This window comes from Ursus americanus, chromosome 22 (assembly GCF_024610735.1).
Source record: "Ursus americanus isolate L20-20 chromosome 22, mUrsAme1.1.p, whole genome shotgun sequence".
Classification (NCBI taxonomy): Eukaryota; Metazoa; Chordata; class Mammalia; order Carnivora; family Ursidae; genus Ursus; species Ursus americanus.
Window position 1 is genome coordinate 25,938,953 of NC_142148.1, and position 18,732 is coordinate 25,957,684.

General features: G+C 40.4%; 1 protein-coding gene across 5 annotated transcripts in view; it reads right to left on the reverse strand.

Annotated features, from left to right (window-relative positions):
• Positions 1–6,490, reverse strand: part of TPX2 (TPX2 microtubule nucleation factor) — a 56,593-nt gene extending 50,103 nt beyond the window's left edge. For 3 of the 5 annotated variants that reach the window (XM_045807161.2, XM_045807169.2, XM_045807143.2), the window contains exons 1-2: positions 6,376–6,490; positions 3,227–3,339 (exon numbers count right to left, since the gene is read on the reverse strand). The gene's annotated coding sequence lies outside the window, so the exon portion shown is untranslated. The other 2 variants (XM_087853686.1, XM_045807153.2) reach the window with 2 other exon arrangements.
• Between the last annotated feature and the right edge of the window lie 12,242 nt (positions 6,491–18,732).

Below are 18,732 nucleotides of genomic sequence, written 5' to 3' on the forward strand. Positions count from 1 at the left end.
AATTTTTCTAACATGACCTCTTTTTTAAAAAGCTTCTTTTAAGCTATCTTTTGGTCCAGTATGACCAACTCAGGAGACCACCCCCACCAACCCCCCTAAAAAGGGAACAAGTAAACTAAATATATATCCACTGAGAAGTCTGACTCTCTTCAATAAAAGGTGACAGCACAAGTACATGAACAAAACCAAAAGCAACTTCTGGGTTATGCCGGTTTCACCGTGCTGCTTCTCCCACAAATAATAAAATTACGATGTGAAACCTTCAAAAATTAAAAAGCACAAGGCCTAGTGGGAAATGGAATAGGCCAGGGCTGGGCCAACTGTTTAAATGAGAGAGCCCCAGGCACCATGGGAACTGGATGCCTTCCTGCACCCCTTAATCAAGATTGAATTTCTGTCAACAGGTCTCACTGGAAAAAAAAAAAAAAGAAAGAAAGAAAAAAGGCACATGCGTCAACCACATTCCCCCAAACAAATCAGACTGCCAAGCAAGAGAATCAGCTTCACATTTCAAAATTATCTGAATCTACCACAACTCGAGACTCCTGCAAAACTAGAAACATTCTGAGTGAAGAAATAGCTCTTTCAGACCAATATTCCTACAACAGAAAGAGGAAAAAGCCTCTCCCATATTATGAACTACTTAGTTCCTTTTAGAACTGCCTATAAAGAGCCATCATATCATATAGCTCATTTTTGTTTCCAGAAAACAAAGACTAAAAGGATATATATAATCTCTTCCCTTAAGAAACTCATATTTGAGTGGAGAATACAGACAATAGTGATACAGGGTGATCCTTGCTACAACAGGGGAAAAACCAAGGCCACTATGGAAGTGCAGAGAAGGGGACCAGGAGGGTCAGAGAAGGATACCTGGTGGAAGTGATGCATAAAAGATACAGACAGTGGTGAGCACAGCATAACCTATAGAGATGTTGAATCACTATCTTGTAAACTGAAACTAATATAGCTTTGTGTGTCACCATACTCAAGTCAAAAATTTTTTTAAAAAGAAAAAAGATATGCACAAACAACAACAAAAAGATACAGACAATCCTGCAGAGCTCTACAAACTAAGCATGAATCCTGACTTTTTCTAAGGGAAGAGATAAATGGAAAGGGGAAACAAATGTGGGAAAAGCACATAATTGAGGAAGATTACAAAAGAAGCAATGTAACTTGTTTCCACATTCATCTGAAATTAACCTCCATCATGTCCTGTCCCTCTTCACTCTCAAACCAAAAATAACTAGCCTTGACAACCTCTATAAATCAAAAGGTGCAGGTTCAGAGGAGGTGGGGGAAAACTGCAAAAGGGTGCATCCTAAGCAAGGTTGAAATAGTAGACTAGCAGCTCCTAAACAAAACAAAGACTGGTGTGACAAATGCTCTCAAGCGCTTCACTCTCCACCTTGTGAGCTGCATTGTACCTATCTCTACTGGAAGAAAAATCATGAGTTAAACAACTGGTAATATAATAAACAGAGTAAGAGTAAATCAAGACTTCATTAGAAGTGTATTAGTTAAATGGTCCCATCCCAAATGGTGCATTTCCCCAGGCACACCCTCTCCTACTTTCACAAGGGATAAGAGATCCTGTTACCGTACCACAAGTTAAATAGAGTTGAGTTATTTTCATCTTACCCAGGGAAAAAAACACCTACATTTTTTTGTACATAAGGGATTAGCAGGAGTCAGTAAATGGCAACATAATCCAGCATGCAATTTTAACTGTTAATCAAAGTCACAAACTAAGTCTAAAGGAAGTTAATGGACTTTGTGTTTCCACATTTATGTTTGCTAAATTCTACATTGAAATTGGATCTGTTTACAGAAAGAGATCCATGAAGCTTCCAAAATTGGGTCAATTTAAAATCCAATGACAATCCCTCACTGTCCAAGCACTCAGAAGTCAGCACAGGACACATGGACACTTGTCGTAATTCATCACTGTCCAGAAACCTCAAGCAGATATATTTTTTTTATCATCCCTCTCCCAAACCTGTGAGTTATGGATTACAAACTCAATTCTGCTTTATTTATCCACACAACTCTATAAACTGTAATCCACTCTTGTACATCTAGTAAGACCTGGATAAAAATCAATGATGCCATTTACCTTCAAACCAAATAATGACACAGATCTTTGTAGAATACTAAAAGGAAATCTTTGTAAAATATCAGGAAATCTTTGTAAATATCAAAGTGTTCTGCTGTTTCAATAGTAAGAAGCTGAAAGAGTTTGTAAGGATTGACAGTGGGGCTGCAGGAGGTTACATTCCTAATGAAATCTCAATCATTCAGTCTTGAAAAGATTTACATCCTTCAAAAGGTATCCTTCTTGGAATGTAGATACACAGGTACCCAAGAACCTCAAAAAACGATTACCTATGAGATGCCAGGAAGTGAGGTAGACAGTGACAGGATTGAAAGAAGATTTTTAACTATAAAACTTTTTATACTGTTTTGATTTTTGCAGCATGTGAATGTATCACATATTTCTAAAATATAAATTTGTGCCTGTGTGAATATACACTATTAAGTGGGTATGTAAATCAGCATAATTTTCCTATGAGGCAATTTGGTGTTATGTACCCAAGTCTTAAAAATATGCATTCTTTTGACCAATGATTTCACTGCATAAAATACTATGGCAGAACCATATAATGCAACACCACATAGACATTAAAATTATGTTGTAGCGGGACACCTGGGTGGCTCAGCTGGTTAAGCTCCTGCCTTTGGCTCAGGTCATGATCCCAGGGTCTTGGGGTAGAGTCCCCCATCGGGCTTCTCACTCAGCAGGGAACCTGCTTCTCCCTCTGCCTGCTGCTCTCCCTGCTTGTGCATGATCTCTCTGACAAATAAAATCTTTTAAATAAAATAAAATAAAATGAAATAAAAGTTGTAGCAAATTTTAATGACATGAAAAAATGTTTATAACTAATTATTAAGTTGAAAAAAATAATGAAAATTTTTAGTGTATGACTTTTTAAAACCAAATATGGACACAGAAAAATTTGGAAAGAAATCTATCAAAAAGTTAGCAACAGTTTATCTGAGAGGTAGGATAGTGAGTGATAGTTCTTTCTTTTGTTTTTCCATATTAAAAAATTTTTCTTTCAAAATATGTTACTTTTGAAGATACATCAAACACTTTTGGTGGTAATATATTAATGTTCCTCTTATTCCTTTTTAACGTAACTCACTTTGGACACAGCCTTACCTGTGGTTTAATCTTTCAGTCCACCTGCCTACAGGCTTGATTCAGAGTTGCAATATATTTTTTCACCTCCCTTCTGAAATGCTGAAGTCTACCAAGTACTTCTTATCAAGAACCTGGAAGAAACAGAAAGGTGATATAACAGGTTCATATTCTCTGTAGTAAAAATGGTTAACAGAGAAAAGGAAAGGGCTATAAAACACCAGGGATACCCACTCTCAAAACCAAAGAGTGCCTCTAAGAGCTAAGGTCTAAATAGCATAAATCTGCCCCAAATGTCAAACTTAATTGTTGTTTCAGTTTAAGTTTTTTTTTTTTTAAGATTTTATTTATTTATTCGACAGAGATAGAGACAGCCAGCGAGAGAGGGAACACAAGCAGGGGGAGTGGGAGAGGAAGAAGCAGGCTCATAGCAGAAGAGCCTGATGTGGGGCTCAATCCCATAACGCCGGGATCACGCCCTGAGCCAAAGGCAGACGCTTAACCGCTGTACCACCCAGGCGCCCCTCAGCTTAAGTTTTTGAATATATATTTGCTGTCTCATGGTGTCTTTAATATTATACACTCCCACTTTAAAACTACCTTTCCAAAATCTGCAATTTAGGAACACTGACACCAATGGGTGATAGTGTACACTTCTACCCTATTCAAACATCAGGACAAATTATAGGCATGCTTATAATATGGAGAAAAAAAAACTTTTACTATCTTTTTTTAATAGTATTTTTAAACATTTCTAAAGTAAGCTCCTTTCTCACTAATCTTTAATTTCCCTTCAATCAAATTTCTCTATGCAAACAAACATAACCAGAACCCCTCTCAGTTATCTATACTTTGTGCACCAAGTACCTTACACCACTGATCTCTAGGTCCCTGTCTCAAATAAGACCCATTCATAGAATTGTTTGGGCTGTTCAGTCTCCCAATTCTATTTCCTAACTTTACTCATTGCAAAGAAAATTCGGTTTGCCAAAGGGCATTTAGATCTCTTCTTTCTTCCTTCCTTCCCCAGCAATTCAAAAAGAATTAGGGAAGAGACCCAGGAAAGGCTGAAGAAAAAAATATGTAGGGGATATAGAAGAACTTTGAATATCTCCTAGCATCTAAACAAAAAATGAAGGACTTTTCCACATAATCCTGTCCCCTGGAGAAGCTTAATTGCAAATGTAGGATAAGTTAACTTTATTAAGCTTGGAATACACAGACTTAAGCATAAGGCTGGCCAAAACAACCTACTTTATTAAACGGTTTAAAGTCTTTTTTTTTTTTTTTTAAGATTTTATTCATTTATTTGACAGAGCGAGAGAGCACAAGTAGGGGGAGCAGCACAGGGAGAGGGAGAAGCAGGCTCCCTGCTGAGCAAGGGGCCCAATGTGGGGCTCGGATCCCAGAACCCTGGGATCATGATACAAGCCGAAGGCAGATGCTCAAACGACTGAGCCACCCAGGTGCCCCAAAAGTTTTCAAGTTTAAACAAATTTACCAACCTGGTTGAATACATCCAGTTTTTCATACCTGCAATTTTGTAGTCAATTTGGATAATGTGCTCATGCCTATCCAATTCAGCAGATAGTAAATGGGCAATTTCTGGGCACCAAGACTGTTCTAGTTCTTGTCTAACCAAACTCTGCTTATCAAAAGCCAGTTTGTGTCCTATCTGCTTCACAAAGACATCCTTGCCTGTCTTAAGCCTCATTGATCTCCCTCACCTCTACATTGCCAGGGCACTTACAATACATAACACCAGAGTACTCCAATGCTGTCATATCTTGTTCAGATCATCACTTGTCAGTTTGAATCAGTCTTTTGTCCTCAAGCACACCAGAAAACCCATGAGAACATCATACATCTGAATATCCATAGTATCTAACACCAATCTGAGCACACAATACACCCTCAAAAGTCAACTAATTAGCTAAGTGAGCTGGGAACCACAAAAATTTTTATCCCGAGAGTGGCAACTTAATATTGAGCTAACACACCCAACAGTGCTACTCCAAAACAACCAAGGATAATATAGGGGTGGCTTGACAGGGGGTATAATACACTGAGGCCACAACACAAGAATATCCTTATTATAGCAGTAAATAGTTTCAAATTCTGACACCCGATGAGTGAGACAAATACAAAGAAAGGCCATGGGATGTCAAGACAAGGTAGAGCTGAATGAACCTAGGAGTACATAAAGTGATGACCCCAGAGCAAAACCAGCAGAGCACTCAGTGCTGTCTGGTCCTAAGCAGGGCTGACTGGGACAAGCCCTTGGTACTTAACTACAGGAAAACTGTATATGAAACAAAGAAACCATACATCAAGAAAAAGGGAGCAAAACAATCCTACCATATTATAGTCTGGTTCGCACTTTTCCTTTCCTCCTCAATCTATAAATGTACTAGGATAGAAAATTAGAAAGGCAATAATACCAAGATATTCGTTACAAAGGGAGAGGGCTAAGCAGATATGGATGAAACAGGATGAATTTCAAATCCCAAACAGAAGGACAACTCCAATTGGAATTAAAGTCCCGCAATTATGTTCTCACACCATATCTATTACCTTTCTATCTTACACAATAGTTTTTAAATGTAGTTGTCTATGTCCACATCTGTTTTCCTTCACCAAAGCCACACTTCTGGAGGGCGTGGCTACCGTTTTCACCCATTTCTTGAAATCTAGATTGTGGGCCTCAGTTTCCTCCTCCATAAAGCGGGACTAAGAATAGCACCCGCTTCATTGGTTTCGTGCTACAATTAAGTGAGAAAACGCACGCAGAGTGCTTAGCCGAGTGAACACAGCTTATTTCATCTGTGCGTAGTAACAATGGTCGTTACCGTTATTAGCTTAGAGCCTCCTGCAACCCTTACATTCCCATTTCCCACGGCCGGCCTCCGCCTCTACCTGCACACGCAGCCCGCTAGTCTCGGTCGAGACACAATTCACGGGAAAATCCTGTCACCAAGAGAAGGGTGGTCCGAAGCCCGGCTCCCTCTCCGCCTGGCCAGGGCGGCGCCCACACAATACGACCGCCTCAGAGGCCCAAGCCAAGAGGCGCTTGGAGGCGCTGCGGTCTTGGGGGCGACCTCCAGCCGTTCGAAAATCAGGGAGAGGGCAGGCCGCGCCCCAGGTGCTCCCCGTTTCAACCCAAGGCTCACCTCGCCTCAGCTCTGACGACCAAGCGCCCGGAAGATCCGCCGCGGGACTTCATTCACTACCGTTGAAAATTTGAACCCAGGCTCTCTAGTCGAATGCACCAATCAGAGTGCGGGAACCGTCAATCCTTTGCCTCCCGATTGGCCCAGAGGATCACAGGGACGCCGGAAGTCAGGATGAGGGACAAGCAAACAACCGGCCCGGGAGGCTCCCGGGAAGTGTAGTTTCATGCAACTGCGTGAGCCCTTTAGAACAACTCTAATAAGGAAATTACTACAAAGCCCAGAATGCTCCACTCCAAATTTTCGGGAGAGGTGATACCAACTGAAGAGATAAGGAGTCGCTTCTGGTAACACGGTGGCGCGCACCTGGACCTCCCCAAAAGTTTCACGAAAGAGAATGTTTATTCTTCCTATAGTAGTGCATGGTGCCTTGAATGTTCATAGGAATTCGATTCGTTTTAATATAGAGTCCCCTGTATGCAACATAGACTCGCCCTCAGCGTCTGTCCCAGCCGTTAAGGAGTCTCAGTCTTTTTTGAGCCCATGCCCTGATATTACTGGCTTAAAGCCGCAGTTTGTGATTGGTTGGTCCTTCCCTTTCAATTCCATTTACGTTCCTTGCTTTATCATCCTCGTATTTTAGAAGAGAAAACAAAGGCCCAGAGAAGTTGAGTGAGTTGTCTAAAATCAATAAATGGAGGAGGTGGAATTTGAATTAAGGACGTCTGGTCCCATACATCATCGATAATCAGTCAGAAAATAATAGCAGCTACAAGGGGGGAAAGATCACTGTAATAAAAACTACAACGTACGTGTAAGTAAATAAGCCTAGGGGCGCCTGGGTGGCTCAGTCGTTGAAAGTCTGCTTTCTGCTGGGGTCGCGGGCCTGGGGTCCTGGGACCGAGCCCGCCTCGGGCTCCCTGCTCAGCGGGGAGCCTACTTCTCCCTCTCCCGCTTCCCCTGCTTGTGTTCTCTCTCGGGCGGTCTCTGTCAAATAAATAAATAAAATCTTTAAAAAATAATGATAATAATAAGCCTGAAGGATGCCTGGGTGGCTCAGTTGGTTGGCGTCTGCCTTAGGCTGGGGTCATGATCCCAGGGTCCTGGAATCTAGTCCCGCATTCGACTCCTTGTTCAGCCGGGAGCCTGCTTCTCCCTCTGGCTGCTGCTCTCCCTGCTTGTGCTCTCTCTCTGACAAAAAAATAAATTAAATAAAGTTAAAAAAAAAAAAAGCTTAAGATCTTTATCTGAAAATTAAAAACTAAAACTTGGTTAAATAACTATAAAAATAAGTAAAGGAGTTTATATACTTTATTAGTGGATGGGGAGATCCAATATTGTTAAGCTGTTAATTGTCCATATGAAGAGTTCAAGGCAATTCCAATGAAATTCGCAATAGGTTTTGTGACGGAACTTGCCAAGTTGATTCCAAAATTTATATAGAAGAGGAAAGCACAAGATGTAGCATCTGAATTTGGAAAAATAATGGGGGAGGCAGGTGATTGCCATATCAGCTCTCGTGAACATTAACATATTTTTAAGTTATCATAATTTTTAAAGTATAGTTAATTGACTCCATGGGGATACAATCAGCAAAATCCAGACAGGAAAACTACAGGACAACAGATCTCGTTTCTTCAAAACATAAACAGCAAGAGTGGTTTTGGTTTTGTTTTAATACTCCTTCCTATTTTTAGAGATACATATAGAAATGGTAGGGATAAAATGACTCTAGAATTTGCTTCAGAATAATCGGGAGAGTGCAAGGAGGAATGTAGGTGGGAGTATTGATGAAGCAAGATTAGCCACAAATTGATAAGCGATGAAGCTGAATGATAGGTTCGTGATACACACACACACACACACACACACACACACACACACACACATATGTCCATATAAATATGTTTGTGAAGTTTTCCACAAAGTTTTTTAAGCAGGGTATTGCTATAGGAATTTTTTTTAAAACAACAAAAATGATCAGTAGAAGAGTTTAAGAGTCCAGAAACAGAACCATGTATATCAGAATTTAGTAAATGCTGACTAGAATTTCAAATCAGATGGAAACAAACAAGTAATGGAGTTAAGACTTTTGCTTTTCATTTGGAGTAAATATATTAGATTTTTATCCCATACCATTTACAAAAACAAATTTCAAACTAAAACAAATTAAAACAAACAAAAACAAATTAAAACCCTAAAGATAGGAAAAAATCAAAATTTTTAAAATTTTAAAAGATTTTATGATGTTGGGGTAGGAAATTTTTAAATATTTCCACCTCATATAACAAAGAGTTAGAACCCAATATATAAATAAACAAAAAAAGTCTATGAATCAGTAAGAAAAGAACAAAAACTCAATTGGAAAAAAATGGGGGAAATGGGCAGTTCTTAGAAAAAGAAACAAAATTGGGGCGCCTGGGTGGCACAGCGGTTAAGCGCCTGCCTTCAGCTCAGGGCGTGATCCCGGCGTTATGGGATCGAGCCCCGCGTCAGGCTCCTCCGCTGGGCGCCTGCTTCTTCCTCTCCCACTCCCCCTGCTTGTGTTCCCTCTCTCGCTGGCTGTCTCTATCCTGTAGAATAAATAAATAAAATCTTTAAAAAAATAAAAAAATAAAAATAAAAAAAATAAAAATAAAAATTAAAAAAAAAAAGAAAAAGAAACAAAATTGGCCATTAAAGATAATGCAAATGGGGACTCCCCTCTACTTGCTAGATGGGATGCTGCCCGATTCAGGAATTCCTTAATAAAGCCAATTAGATCTTCAAATTAAAAAAAAAAAAAAAGACATGAAAAGGTAGTTGGCCTCAAGTAATAATACTGAAATTTAAATTAGATTTAAATTAAATTTAAACAAGAAGTTACCATTTTCACCCATCAGATTGTTCAAAATTAAAAGTTTGATGGTATCAAGGATTTGCAAGGTAGGAGAAGGAATGGGTTTGGCTGTTTTAGAGGGCAAGTTAGCAACATCTATTAAAATGTCAAACATGTATGCCCTGTGACCTAGGACTATTTCTAGATTTAGTTCCAAGAGACACACTCATCTACTTTCACATAGAGGCACAGAGGCACAGTCACTGCAGCATGAATTGAGCACCTACCATATGTCAGTCACTGTACTAAATGTGGGGATAGAATTGTGAAAAGGCAGACAAAATCTCTGTTTTTGGGAACCTGGCATTCTCCCGGAGAAGACAAACTCTAAACAAAGTAAATAAATGTAGTGTATTAGGAGGTGGAAAATGCAAAGCCATTTGCTCTCCAGGCCCCAAGGGGTGGATGGCAATGAGAGGAGGAAGGCAGGGGCTGGGCTGGACAGAGACAAAGGAAGGGCAGGGTCTGCCTATACTGTCGCTACACACTGTCCTCAGACACGTCACCTGACCACTAGGGACCTGCAGGGCCACTGAGTAGCCAGGCCCTGGTGGGGGTAGAGGTAAAAGTAGCTTGCTTTACATCAGGAAAGCAGGGGCATCAGAGCTGTGCCGCGTCCAGGCACCATTAGGCAGAAAGTGCCCAGTGGGTGAGCGAGTGAATGAGGCAGTGCCTGCTCGCCAGGATGTGTGCAAGAACTTCCCAAGTTGTTCCAAGGGGTTAGCCTGACCCAAAGGATTCATCTCCTGTCATTCCTTCTGCATTGATTACATTCTAGGCTGAGTCTCAAGTTCCCATTCTTCATGAATGGATGACTGCGCTGTCTGAAATCACCACAGCAGCCTTTAGAGCTTTTAGAAAGGAAGCACAGACACATCTGGTCCACTCTATCCACAATTTCAGCCATCACTGCTTTGACCTTATCCGTGGGAAAGGGGTTTGTAATTTTAAGTAGTGTAGTTCAGGGACATTTGGACAAAGACCTCCAGAAGGTGAAGAGTGAGTCATATAGATATCTGAGGGAAGAGAGTTCCAGGCAGTGGGAGCCGCAAGCGTAAAGGTAGGAGCATAGCAGGCATGTTTTAGAAATAGCTAGCAAGTCAGTGGCTGGATCAACTGGACAAGGAGGAGAATGTCAGGAGATACTCTGGCAGACCAACTGGGCCATTGTGAGGACTTTGATTTTTACTCTCAATGAGGTAGGAGGCCTGGGAGGGTTTTGAGCATTGATTAGCTCTTCTCTTTTAATAGGATAATTCTGGCTGCTGTGCTGAAAACAGAGGGAAGGAGAACAGGAATGGAAAAAGGGAAATCAATTAGTAGGCTGTTCCATTGTAGTTGTGAGAAATTGGAAACCACCTAAATGTCCATAAGTAGGAGGGTATTTTAATAAACTGTCTAGAGAATGGAATACTAAGTATCAGTTCAGTTCAAAAAAGTTCAACTGAGGGGCACCTGGGTGGCACAGCAGTTAAGCGTCTGCCTTCGGCTCAGGGCGTGATCCCGGCGCTAGGGGATCGAGCCCCACATCAGGCTCCTCTGCTATGAGCCTGCTTCTTCCTCTCCCACTCCCCCTGCTTGTGTTCCCTCTCTCGCTGGCTGTCTCTATCTCTGTCGAATAAATAAAATCTTAAAAAAAAAAAGTTCAACTGATCTGGACTGATGGGGCAGTATTTTTGAGACACGGTTTTGGTTAGAAAAGAAATTGCTGATTGATATAAATTCATTATGAAACCATTATGTTTTTTTAAATTTAACTTAATTTATTTTAAGTAAACTCTATCCCCATTGTGAAGCGCGAACTTATAACCCAGAGATCAAGAGTCGCGTGCTCCACAGACTGAGCCAGCCAGGTACCCCTGAAGCCATTATGTTTTTTAAAAAATATGCAAAACAACATTCCTCTTTTCCTGTACGTGTGTACAAATAATGTCAGCTAGCACTTATCTGGCACTTACCATATACCAGGAACTGTTTGAAGTGCTTTACATATAATAACTTATTTTATCCTAATAATAACTGTATGAGGTAATGTCATCATTTCCAATTATGGCTCAGAGAGGGTAGACAACTTTCAAAGGTCACACAGTTTGTATGTGACAGAGCCAGAATTTGAACACAGGAAGTCCAGCTTTGGAGGCCAAACCCTTAACCATTGCCCTACATTGTCTCTCCTAAATATATATATATATATATATATATATATATATATATATATATATATATATATATATATATATATATGACAGAAGGTATGAAAGAATTCACAACAAACTGACAAGTGTGGGAACTTCAGAGGGGAGGAACTAAACTGGATTGTGAACAGAAAGGACAGATAATGTGAGCTTTATCTTTGTTTAAGAAAAGAATGTAGCCATATATTCTTTGTGTGATTTGAATTTATTGGTTTTTATAATGGAAGTCTTTTGGGGGAGAACTCTGCAAAGGAGAGAGGAGAAGTCAGTGGAGTAAAAAGTTATACAAGCTCTTCAAACTTATTTTTTGAAAGTGAGAGAGAAAGAAAGAACCAACTTCTACTCTTGCCCCTTCCAAATCTGCTCCTTCACTCTGTGTCTGTCAGTCCCTCCACCCTCTAACCAGTGGTCACCAGGCCAAAAATCTGTACTTGCCTTCCAGCTCGGTGGAGGCCTCCTACTTCATGGAGAACGGACACCAGCCACCCACTGGCTCTGGGAGGCAACCAACTCAGACACCTCGAGGCAGGGTGGCTGCAATCACCCAAGAATACTTCCCTGAAGAAGGTTGCAAGTGTGAGCCGTTGGTGCCAGCCATCAAAAGGATCCCTGGAGAAGGGGGCACCACTCTGTCTTCCGTAGTTCCCATCCGGCCAAGCAAAGGGAGATCTGCAGGTGTTTCCTGGTCTCTTTCTTCATGGCTGATGTGTAATTCTTTGGGGGGAAGGATTACACAGACCTTAGCAAACTGTGATTAAGAACAAAAAACTATAGGGGCGCCTGGGTGGCACAGCGGTTAAGCGCCTGCCTTCGGCTCAGGGCGTGATCCCAGCGTTATGGGATCAAGCCCCACATCAGGCTCCTCTGCTGTGAGCCTGCTTCTTCCTCTCCCACTCCCCCTGCTTGTGTTCCCTCTCTCGCTGGCTATCTCTGTTAAATAAATAAATAAAATCTTTAAAAAAAAAAAAGAAAAAGAACAAAAAACTATAGGAAACAACCCGAATGTCTACCAACTGATGAATGGGTCCATAAAAGGTGGTAAATCCATGCAATGGAGTAGTATATTTTAATAAAGTGAATTAAGTACTGATACATACTATAGCATAGATGAATCTGAAACATTATACAAATAAAAGAAGCCAGACTCAAAAGGACAAATATTGTATGATTCCATTTATGAGAAATTTCTGAAAGAGGCAAATCCATAGAGACAGAAAGTAGATTAATGGTTGCTAGGGACTGGGTGGGGGGATGGAGAGGGACTGCTGATGCAGGGGTTTCTTTTAAGCTCATGTAAAATGAGTGCTAGCCAGGCCCAACTGGGGCCTTTGTCTTTTGGGAATAAGAAAGAGAATCTCTTGAAATCCCATCCTCTGCATTTGCAGTGGGCACTGGCTTGGCACATCAGCCAGGTACTTTAATATTTGAGATCTTTTATATTTAAATATGTTTTAAAATAACAAAAATAATACATGCTTATGACAGAATGGAGGGTATATGTTGGGTGCTGTACATTCATGACTTCCTTTGATCTTTGCAACACCCTTGCCAGGTAGTTCAATTATTTCCAGTTTCCAGATGGAAAAAAACTGAGGCTCAAGAGAGGCGACATGAACTGCCCAAGGTCACATAGCAGACTTAAGGTTTGCAGCCAGGTCCATCTAGGTTCATAAACATATACGAAGTAAAAAATGAAAAAGACTTATACCTGCTACCACACCCCATCATCAGTCCCTCCCCCTCAGTTAAAAAAATTGTGTTTAAAGATTAGTGTGTATCTTTCAGAGATCTTTTCATAAAAATACAAACCCTCATATATCTGCATTCATACATGTACACATTTAGGTATTTTTCTCTTTTATATATGTGTGTTTATATATTTTTAATTTCTCACTTTAAAAGTAATACTTTCTTATTTATAATACTTGGAAAATATAGAAAATAATCAAGAAGAAACAAAAAATAACTATAACATAGACTTTAGAAGCAACATCTCCACTATTAGCATTTTAGTATATTTCCTTCCAGTCTTAAAAATTTTAAGATTTCTTTTATTAGATATTGAGTAGATATAAATACAAATATATGTACGTAAAATGTATGGTTGTATGAAGAATGAGGCAACAAATTCTGTATACATATGTACAATTCAACTTAATAACATTTCCATTATCTTTCAAACTCTCAATTTTACCCAGTTCCCCAGTTCATCCTGCACCCACTCCTGTTAATGTGCAATGGCTATCTTGAATTTTGTATTTATTATTCCTTTACATTTCTTTATAGTTTTCCCACACTGGTATATATCCCTGTAGTAGTTATCTATTGCTGCAAAACAGATTACCCCCAAACTTAGCAGCTTAAAATTACAAACATATATTATTTTATACGGTTTTCTGAGGGTCAGAAATTCAGTGGTTAATAACAATGGTTCTGGCTCCGGGTCACAGATGAGGTTGTAGTCAAGCTGTTGGCTATAATCATCTGGAGGCTTGGCTGGGGCAGGGGGATCCTCCCATGACTGTTGGCAGGAGGTTTCGTTTCCTCACCACACATGGGCCTCCCTGTAGGGCTGCTCCTAACATGGCAGCTGGCTACCCCCAGAGTGAGTGATGAGAGAGAGAAAGAGATAACCTAGTCTTGGAAGTGACATACCATCATCTCTGCGACGTGCCATCCGTAACAGAATAACTCTGGCATCTGGTGAATACCAGGAAGGAGGAACCTTTGGGGGCCGTCTTGGACGAGGCTGGCTACCACAAACCCTACACAGTATGTAAATTAGTTTTTCCTGTTCTCAAACTATATATAAATGGAATCATACTTCATTATTCTCTTACAATTTTTTCACGCAACATGTTTCTAAGATTCTTTCATGCTCTGTGTAACTAAATCCACTTATTTTCCCACTGTATCATATTACTATGTATAAATATACTACTATTGGTTTAAACGTTTTGCTATAATGGACCCACGAGTAGTTTCCAAATTTTTGCTATTACGAGTAGGGCTGCTATAGGGATGCCTGCATGGCTCAGTTGGTTAAGCATCTGCCTATAACTCAGGTCATGATCCTGGGGTCCTCGGATTGAGTCCCTCATTGGTCTCCTTGCTTAGCCGGGAGCCTGCTTCTCCCTCTGCCTGCTGCTCCCTCTGCTTGGCTCTCTCTGTCTCTCTGAAAATTAAAAAATAAAATAAAAAAGTAGTGCTGCTATATTCTTTTTTTAAGTTTATTTAAGCTTATTTATTTATTTTTTTTAGTAGTAATCTCTGCACCACTAATGTGGGGCTAGAACTCACCACCCCGAGATCATGAGTTGCATGCTCCTCCAACTGAGTCAGCCAGGCACCCCAGCTGCTATAAACATTCTTTTTTTTTTAAGATTTTTTTAAATTTCTTTATTAGAGAGAGAGTGAACGAGTGAGAGAGAACACAAGCAGGGAGAGGGGCAAAGGGAGAAGCAGTCTCCCCACTAAGCAGAGAGCCCAACGTGGGGCTTGATCCCAGGACCCCAGGATCATGACCCGAGCCAAAGGCAGATGCCCAACCAACTGAGCCACCCAGGCATCCTTATAAAAACATCCTCATACCTGCATCTGCACATGTCCAAGAGTTATTTAGAGCGTATATCAAAGAGTAGAATTGCTGGGTCATAGGTTATGGGCATCATCAATTCTACTAGGTAACAATACTTTTTTTCCCCCAAAGTTATTCCATATTCTTGAACCACACTTGATTTTATCCAATTTTCCCATTTTCCCCAGTCTGGTGGGTGTGAAATGGCAACTCACTGAGGGTTTAGTTTTCATTTTCCTTGATAACTGGTGAAGTTGAGCATCTTTTCAGATTTATTGACCACTCTGTTTCCATTTCTCATTAGCATCTATGCAAGGATTTTCTCCACTTAAAAGTGTTTTTAAAACAGTGTTTTCGGGGCACCTGGGTGGCTCAGCCGTTAATCGTCTGCCTTCGGTTCAGGTCATGATCCCAGGGTCCTGGGATCGGGCCCTGCACCGGGCTCCCTGCTTGGTGGGAAGCCTGCTTCTCCCTCTCCTACTCCCCTTGTTTGTGTTCCTTCTCTGGCTGTCTCTCTCTGTCAAATAAATAAATAAAATCTTTTAAAAAATAATAATAAAACAGTGTTTTCTGGGGTGCCTGGGTGGCTCAGTCAGTTAAGTGTCTGCCTTTGGCTCAGGTTATGATCCCAGGGTCCTGGGTTCAAGCCCCATGTTAGGCTCCCTGCTGAGTGGGGAGCCTGCTTCTCCCTCTTCCTTTGCCCCTTTCCCCTACTCGTGCTCTCTCTTTCTCTCTCTCTCTCTCTCAAATAGATAAATACAATGTTTAAAGAAAATTTAAAAAACAGTGTTTTCCAATTAAAACAATATAATCATGTTAGATAACACGGAAGATATAAAAAAGAAAAGACAATCACCCAAAACTTGACTACCCAGCAATAACTACCTTTTTGCATTCTGGTAGAATTCCTTCTACTATATTTTATGTGTAATGTACGTTTTTTATAAATCATAATTCTCAGTATAGTTTTGCAATTTATTTTTTTAAGTGTTATGCTTGCAGCATTTTTCCACTTCACTAAATATTACTCAATTACACTTTTAATGTGGGAATTTAACCCATGTAAACGGTCACCCTATTTATTGACCTTTCTTAATTTTTAATTTTCTTTCCTGTGTTATAAATAACCATGCGCAGACATCTCTGGATAAATCTTTGGATGCATTTCACTTCTTAAATTCAATTCCAATCAGAGATCATTTCTCAATGATCACAGACCTGTGTTTAAGGCTTTTGGTAAATATTGCAAAATTCCCTTCCCAAAAGACTCTATCCATCTTTCCAAAATATAAATCTCTTCTTGTCCTTTCTGTTCAAAAAGCCTGGTTGGCTCTTCTGGTGTCTATGCAGTGTCCCGCACACGCAGATTAACGTTCAGTCTCCGCTACCACCACCGCCCTCTCAGCAGTCCCAATTTATTTCTAGGACACACCATGGCCTCTCACGGTAGACCTCCATGCCTTTGCTCAGGCAGCGCCCTCCACCTAAAATGGCCCTTACCTCCTTTCTCTTCCAGGCAAAATCCTATTCTCCTTTTAAGGATCAGTTCAATAAAGCCCATGTCTCTGGGCAGGGCTGATCTGCCCTCTGCTGGGCCCTCCAAAGCACATCATAGACTTCCATAATGATAATTTTCACATTGAAATAATTGTGACACTGGAGGTTTCACAGATTCACACAAATCAGATCACATCCTGCCCCAGTTTAAAACTCTTCCACGGAGGGCCCCCCACGGGGGGGGCTCAGTTGGTTAAGGATCTACTTTAGGCTCAGGTCATGATCCTAGGGTCCTGGGATGGAACTCTGCATGGGGCTCCCTGCTCAGCGGGGAGTCTGCTTCTTCTTCTCTCTCTGCTGCTCCCCCTGCTTAAGCTCTCTCACTCTCTCTCTCTGTCAGATAAATAAAATCTTAAAAAAAAAAAACTCTTCCATGGAGTATAATAGAAAGTTCAGAATTTGGCCCCAATACACTTGAGCATGAAGATTATGATAATAGAGACATTTCAAATGCGTTGGTTAAAGATGATAATATTGGGATAACTGTGTAGTTATTTGGGAAAAAAAATTGTGGATTCCTGCCTCACACCTTACACCAAGTGACTTTATGATGGCACAAGATTGAAATGTAAAATATGAAGCCATGTAAAAACTAGAAGAAAACAGAGAATCTGTTTTCTAATATTGAATTGAAGGTTTTCCTAAGAATGACATAGAACCTGGAAACCACAAAGGAAAAGACTGATAAATTAAGATGCATACAAAATAAAAGTTTGTCCATGGTAATAAATACTAAACTGGAAAAATATTTACATCTTAGATGTAGAAAGAAAAGGATAAATATTCCTATAAATCAACAAGAAAAATCTCAGTGGAAAGACCAACTAAAAAAAAAGGGTAAATGGGGGCGCCTGGGTGGCACAGCGGTTAAGCGTCTGCCTTCGGCTCAGGGCATGATCCCAGTGTTATGGGATCGAGCCCCACATCAGGCTCCTCCGCTATGAGGCTATGAGCCTGCTTCTTCCTCTCCCACTCCCCCTGCTTGTGTTCCCTCTCTCGCTGGCTGTCTCTATGTCTGTCAAATAAATAAATAAAATCTTTAAAAAAAAAAAAAGGGGTAAATGAACAGAGAATTCGCCAGAACTAGACCCCCCTCCAAAAAAGGTTCATAAATAGGAAAAATTGCTCAACTTCTCTCTTAATAAAAAGAAATGAAAAATAAAAATGCCTTTTGGTTTTTATCCATCTGATTGGCAAGGAAAAATAAAGTTTAATAACACACTGCAGTTCAGGATGTAAGAGAAGAGGCACTCTCATATTTTATTGATGGAAGGGCAAACTGGTACAACTATGGAGAGTACTTTGCCAATATCCATTAACACTAACAAAAACAAGTTCGTATACTCATTTACTGGTATTTCACTGCCAGGAATTTACCGAACAGAAAAACTCCCACATCTGCAAAATAACAAACGGACAAGTTATAGCATTATTTGTAATAGGAAAGGAATGGAAACTAAGTGTTCGCAAATAGAATATTAGGCAAGTAAATTATGGCTGTCTTTATAAAGCTATGTGTTAATTTAAAAAACTGAGGCAGACCGAAAATGTGGAGCTGAGTCATAAGAGCAAGATGCAGAAGTGTTTATAGCAAGCTATCATTTGTGTAAAAAATCTGTACGTGTAATTTGCCTGTGAATACAGCAACCGTCTCTAAAAGACCTCAGAACAAAGTGATGATCGCGGTGGGGGGACCTGTGGATTGGAAAGCAGAGGCGAGAAGAGGACTTAACTTTTCATCCTATGCTCTTTGCATATTTTTAATATTCGATGTTCGTATATACCTATTTTTAATCAATTAAATTAACATAAAACACCTCTCAATGTTTAGGATCAAGTCTAACGCACTTCCATGGTCAACTTTCCAACCTCCTCCCAGGCCACATTTCCCCTCCCTCACTACCTTCCAGTTAACTTGCTTCTCCTTCCGTTTCTGGAACATGCCAAGATCGTCCTGCCTCGGGACACTCTACATAAGCTGTTCCCTCTTCCCAAGTTGCTGTTCTCTAGGTTCTCATGGGTCAGCATTTTCTTCTATTTCAAGTCTTGGGTTCTGGGTCATCTCTTCAAAGAAGCCATCCCTGGCCACCCTACATAAACAATTTGTTGAATAAATGCCTCTCTCTCTCACTGGGCAGGCAGGGCAGGGT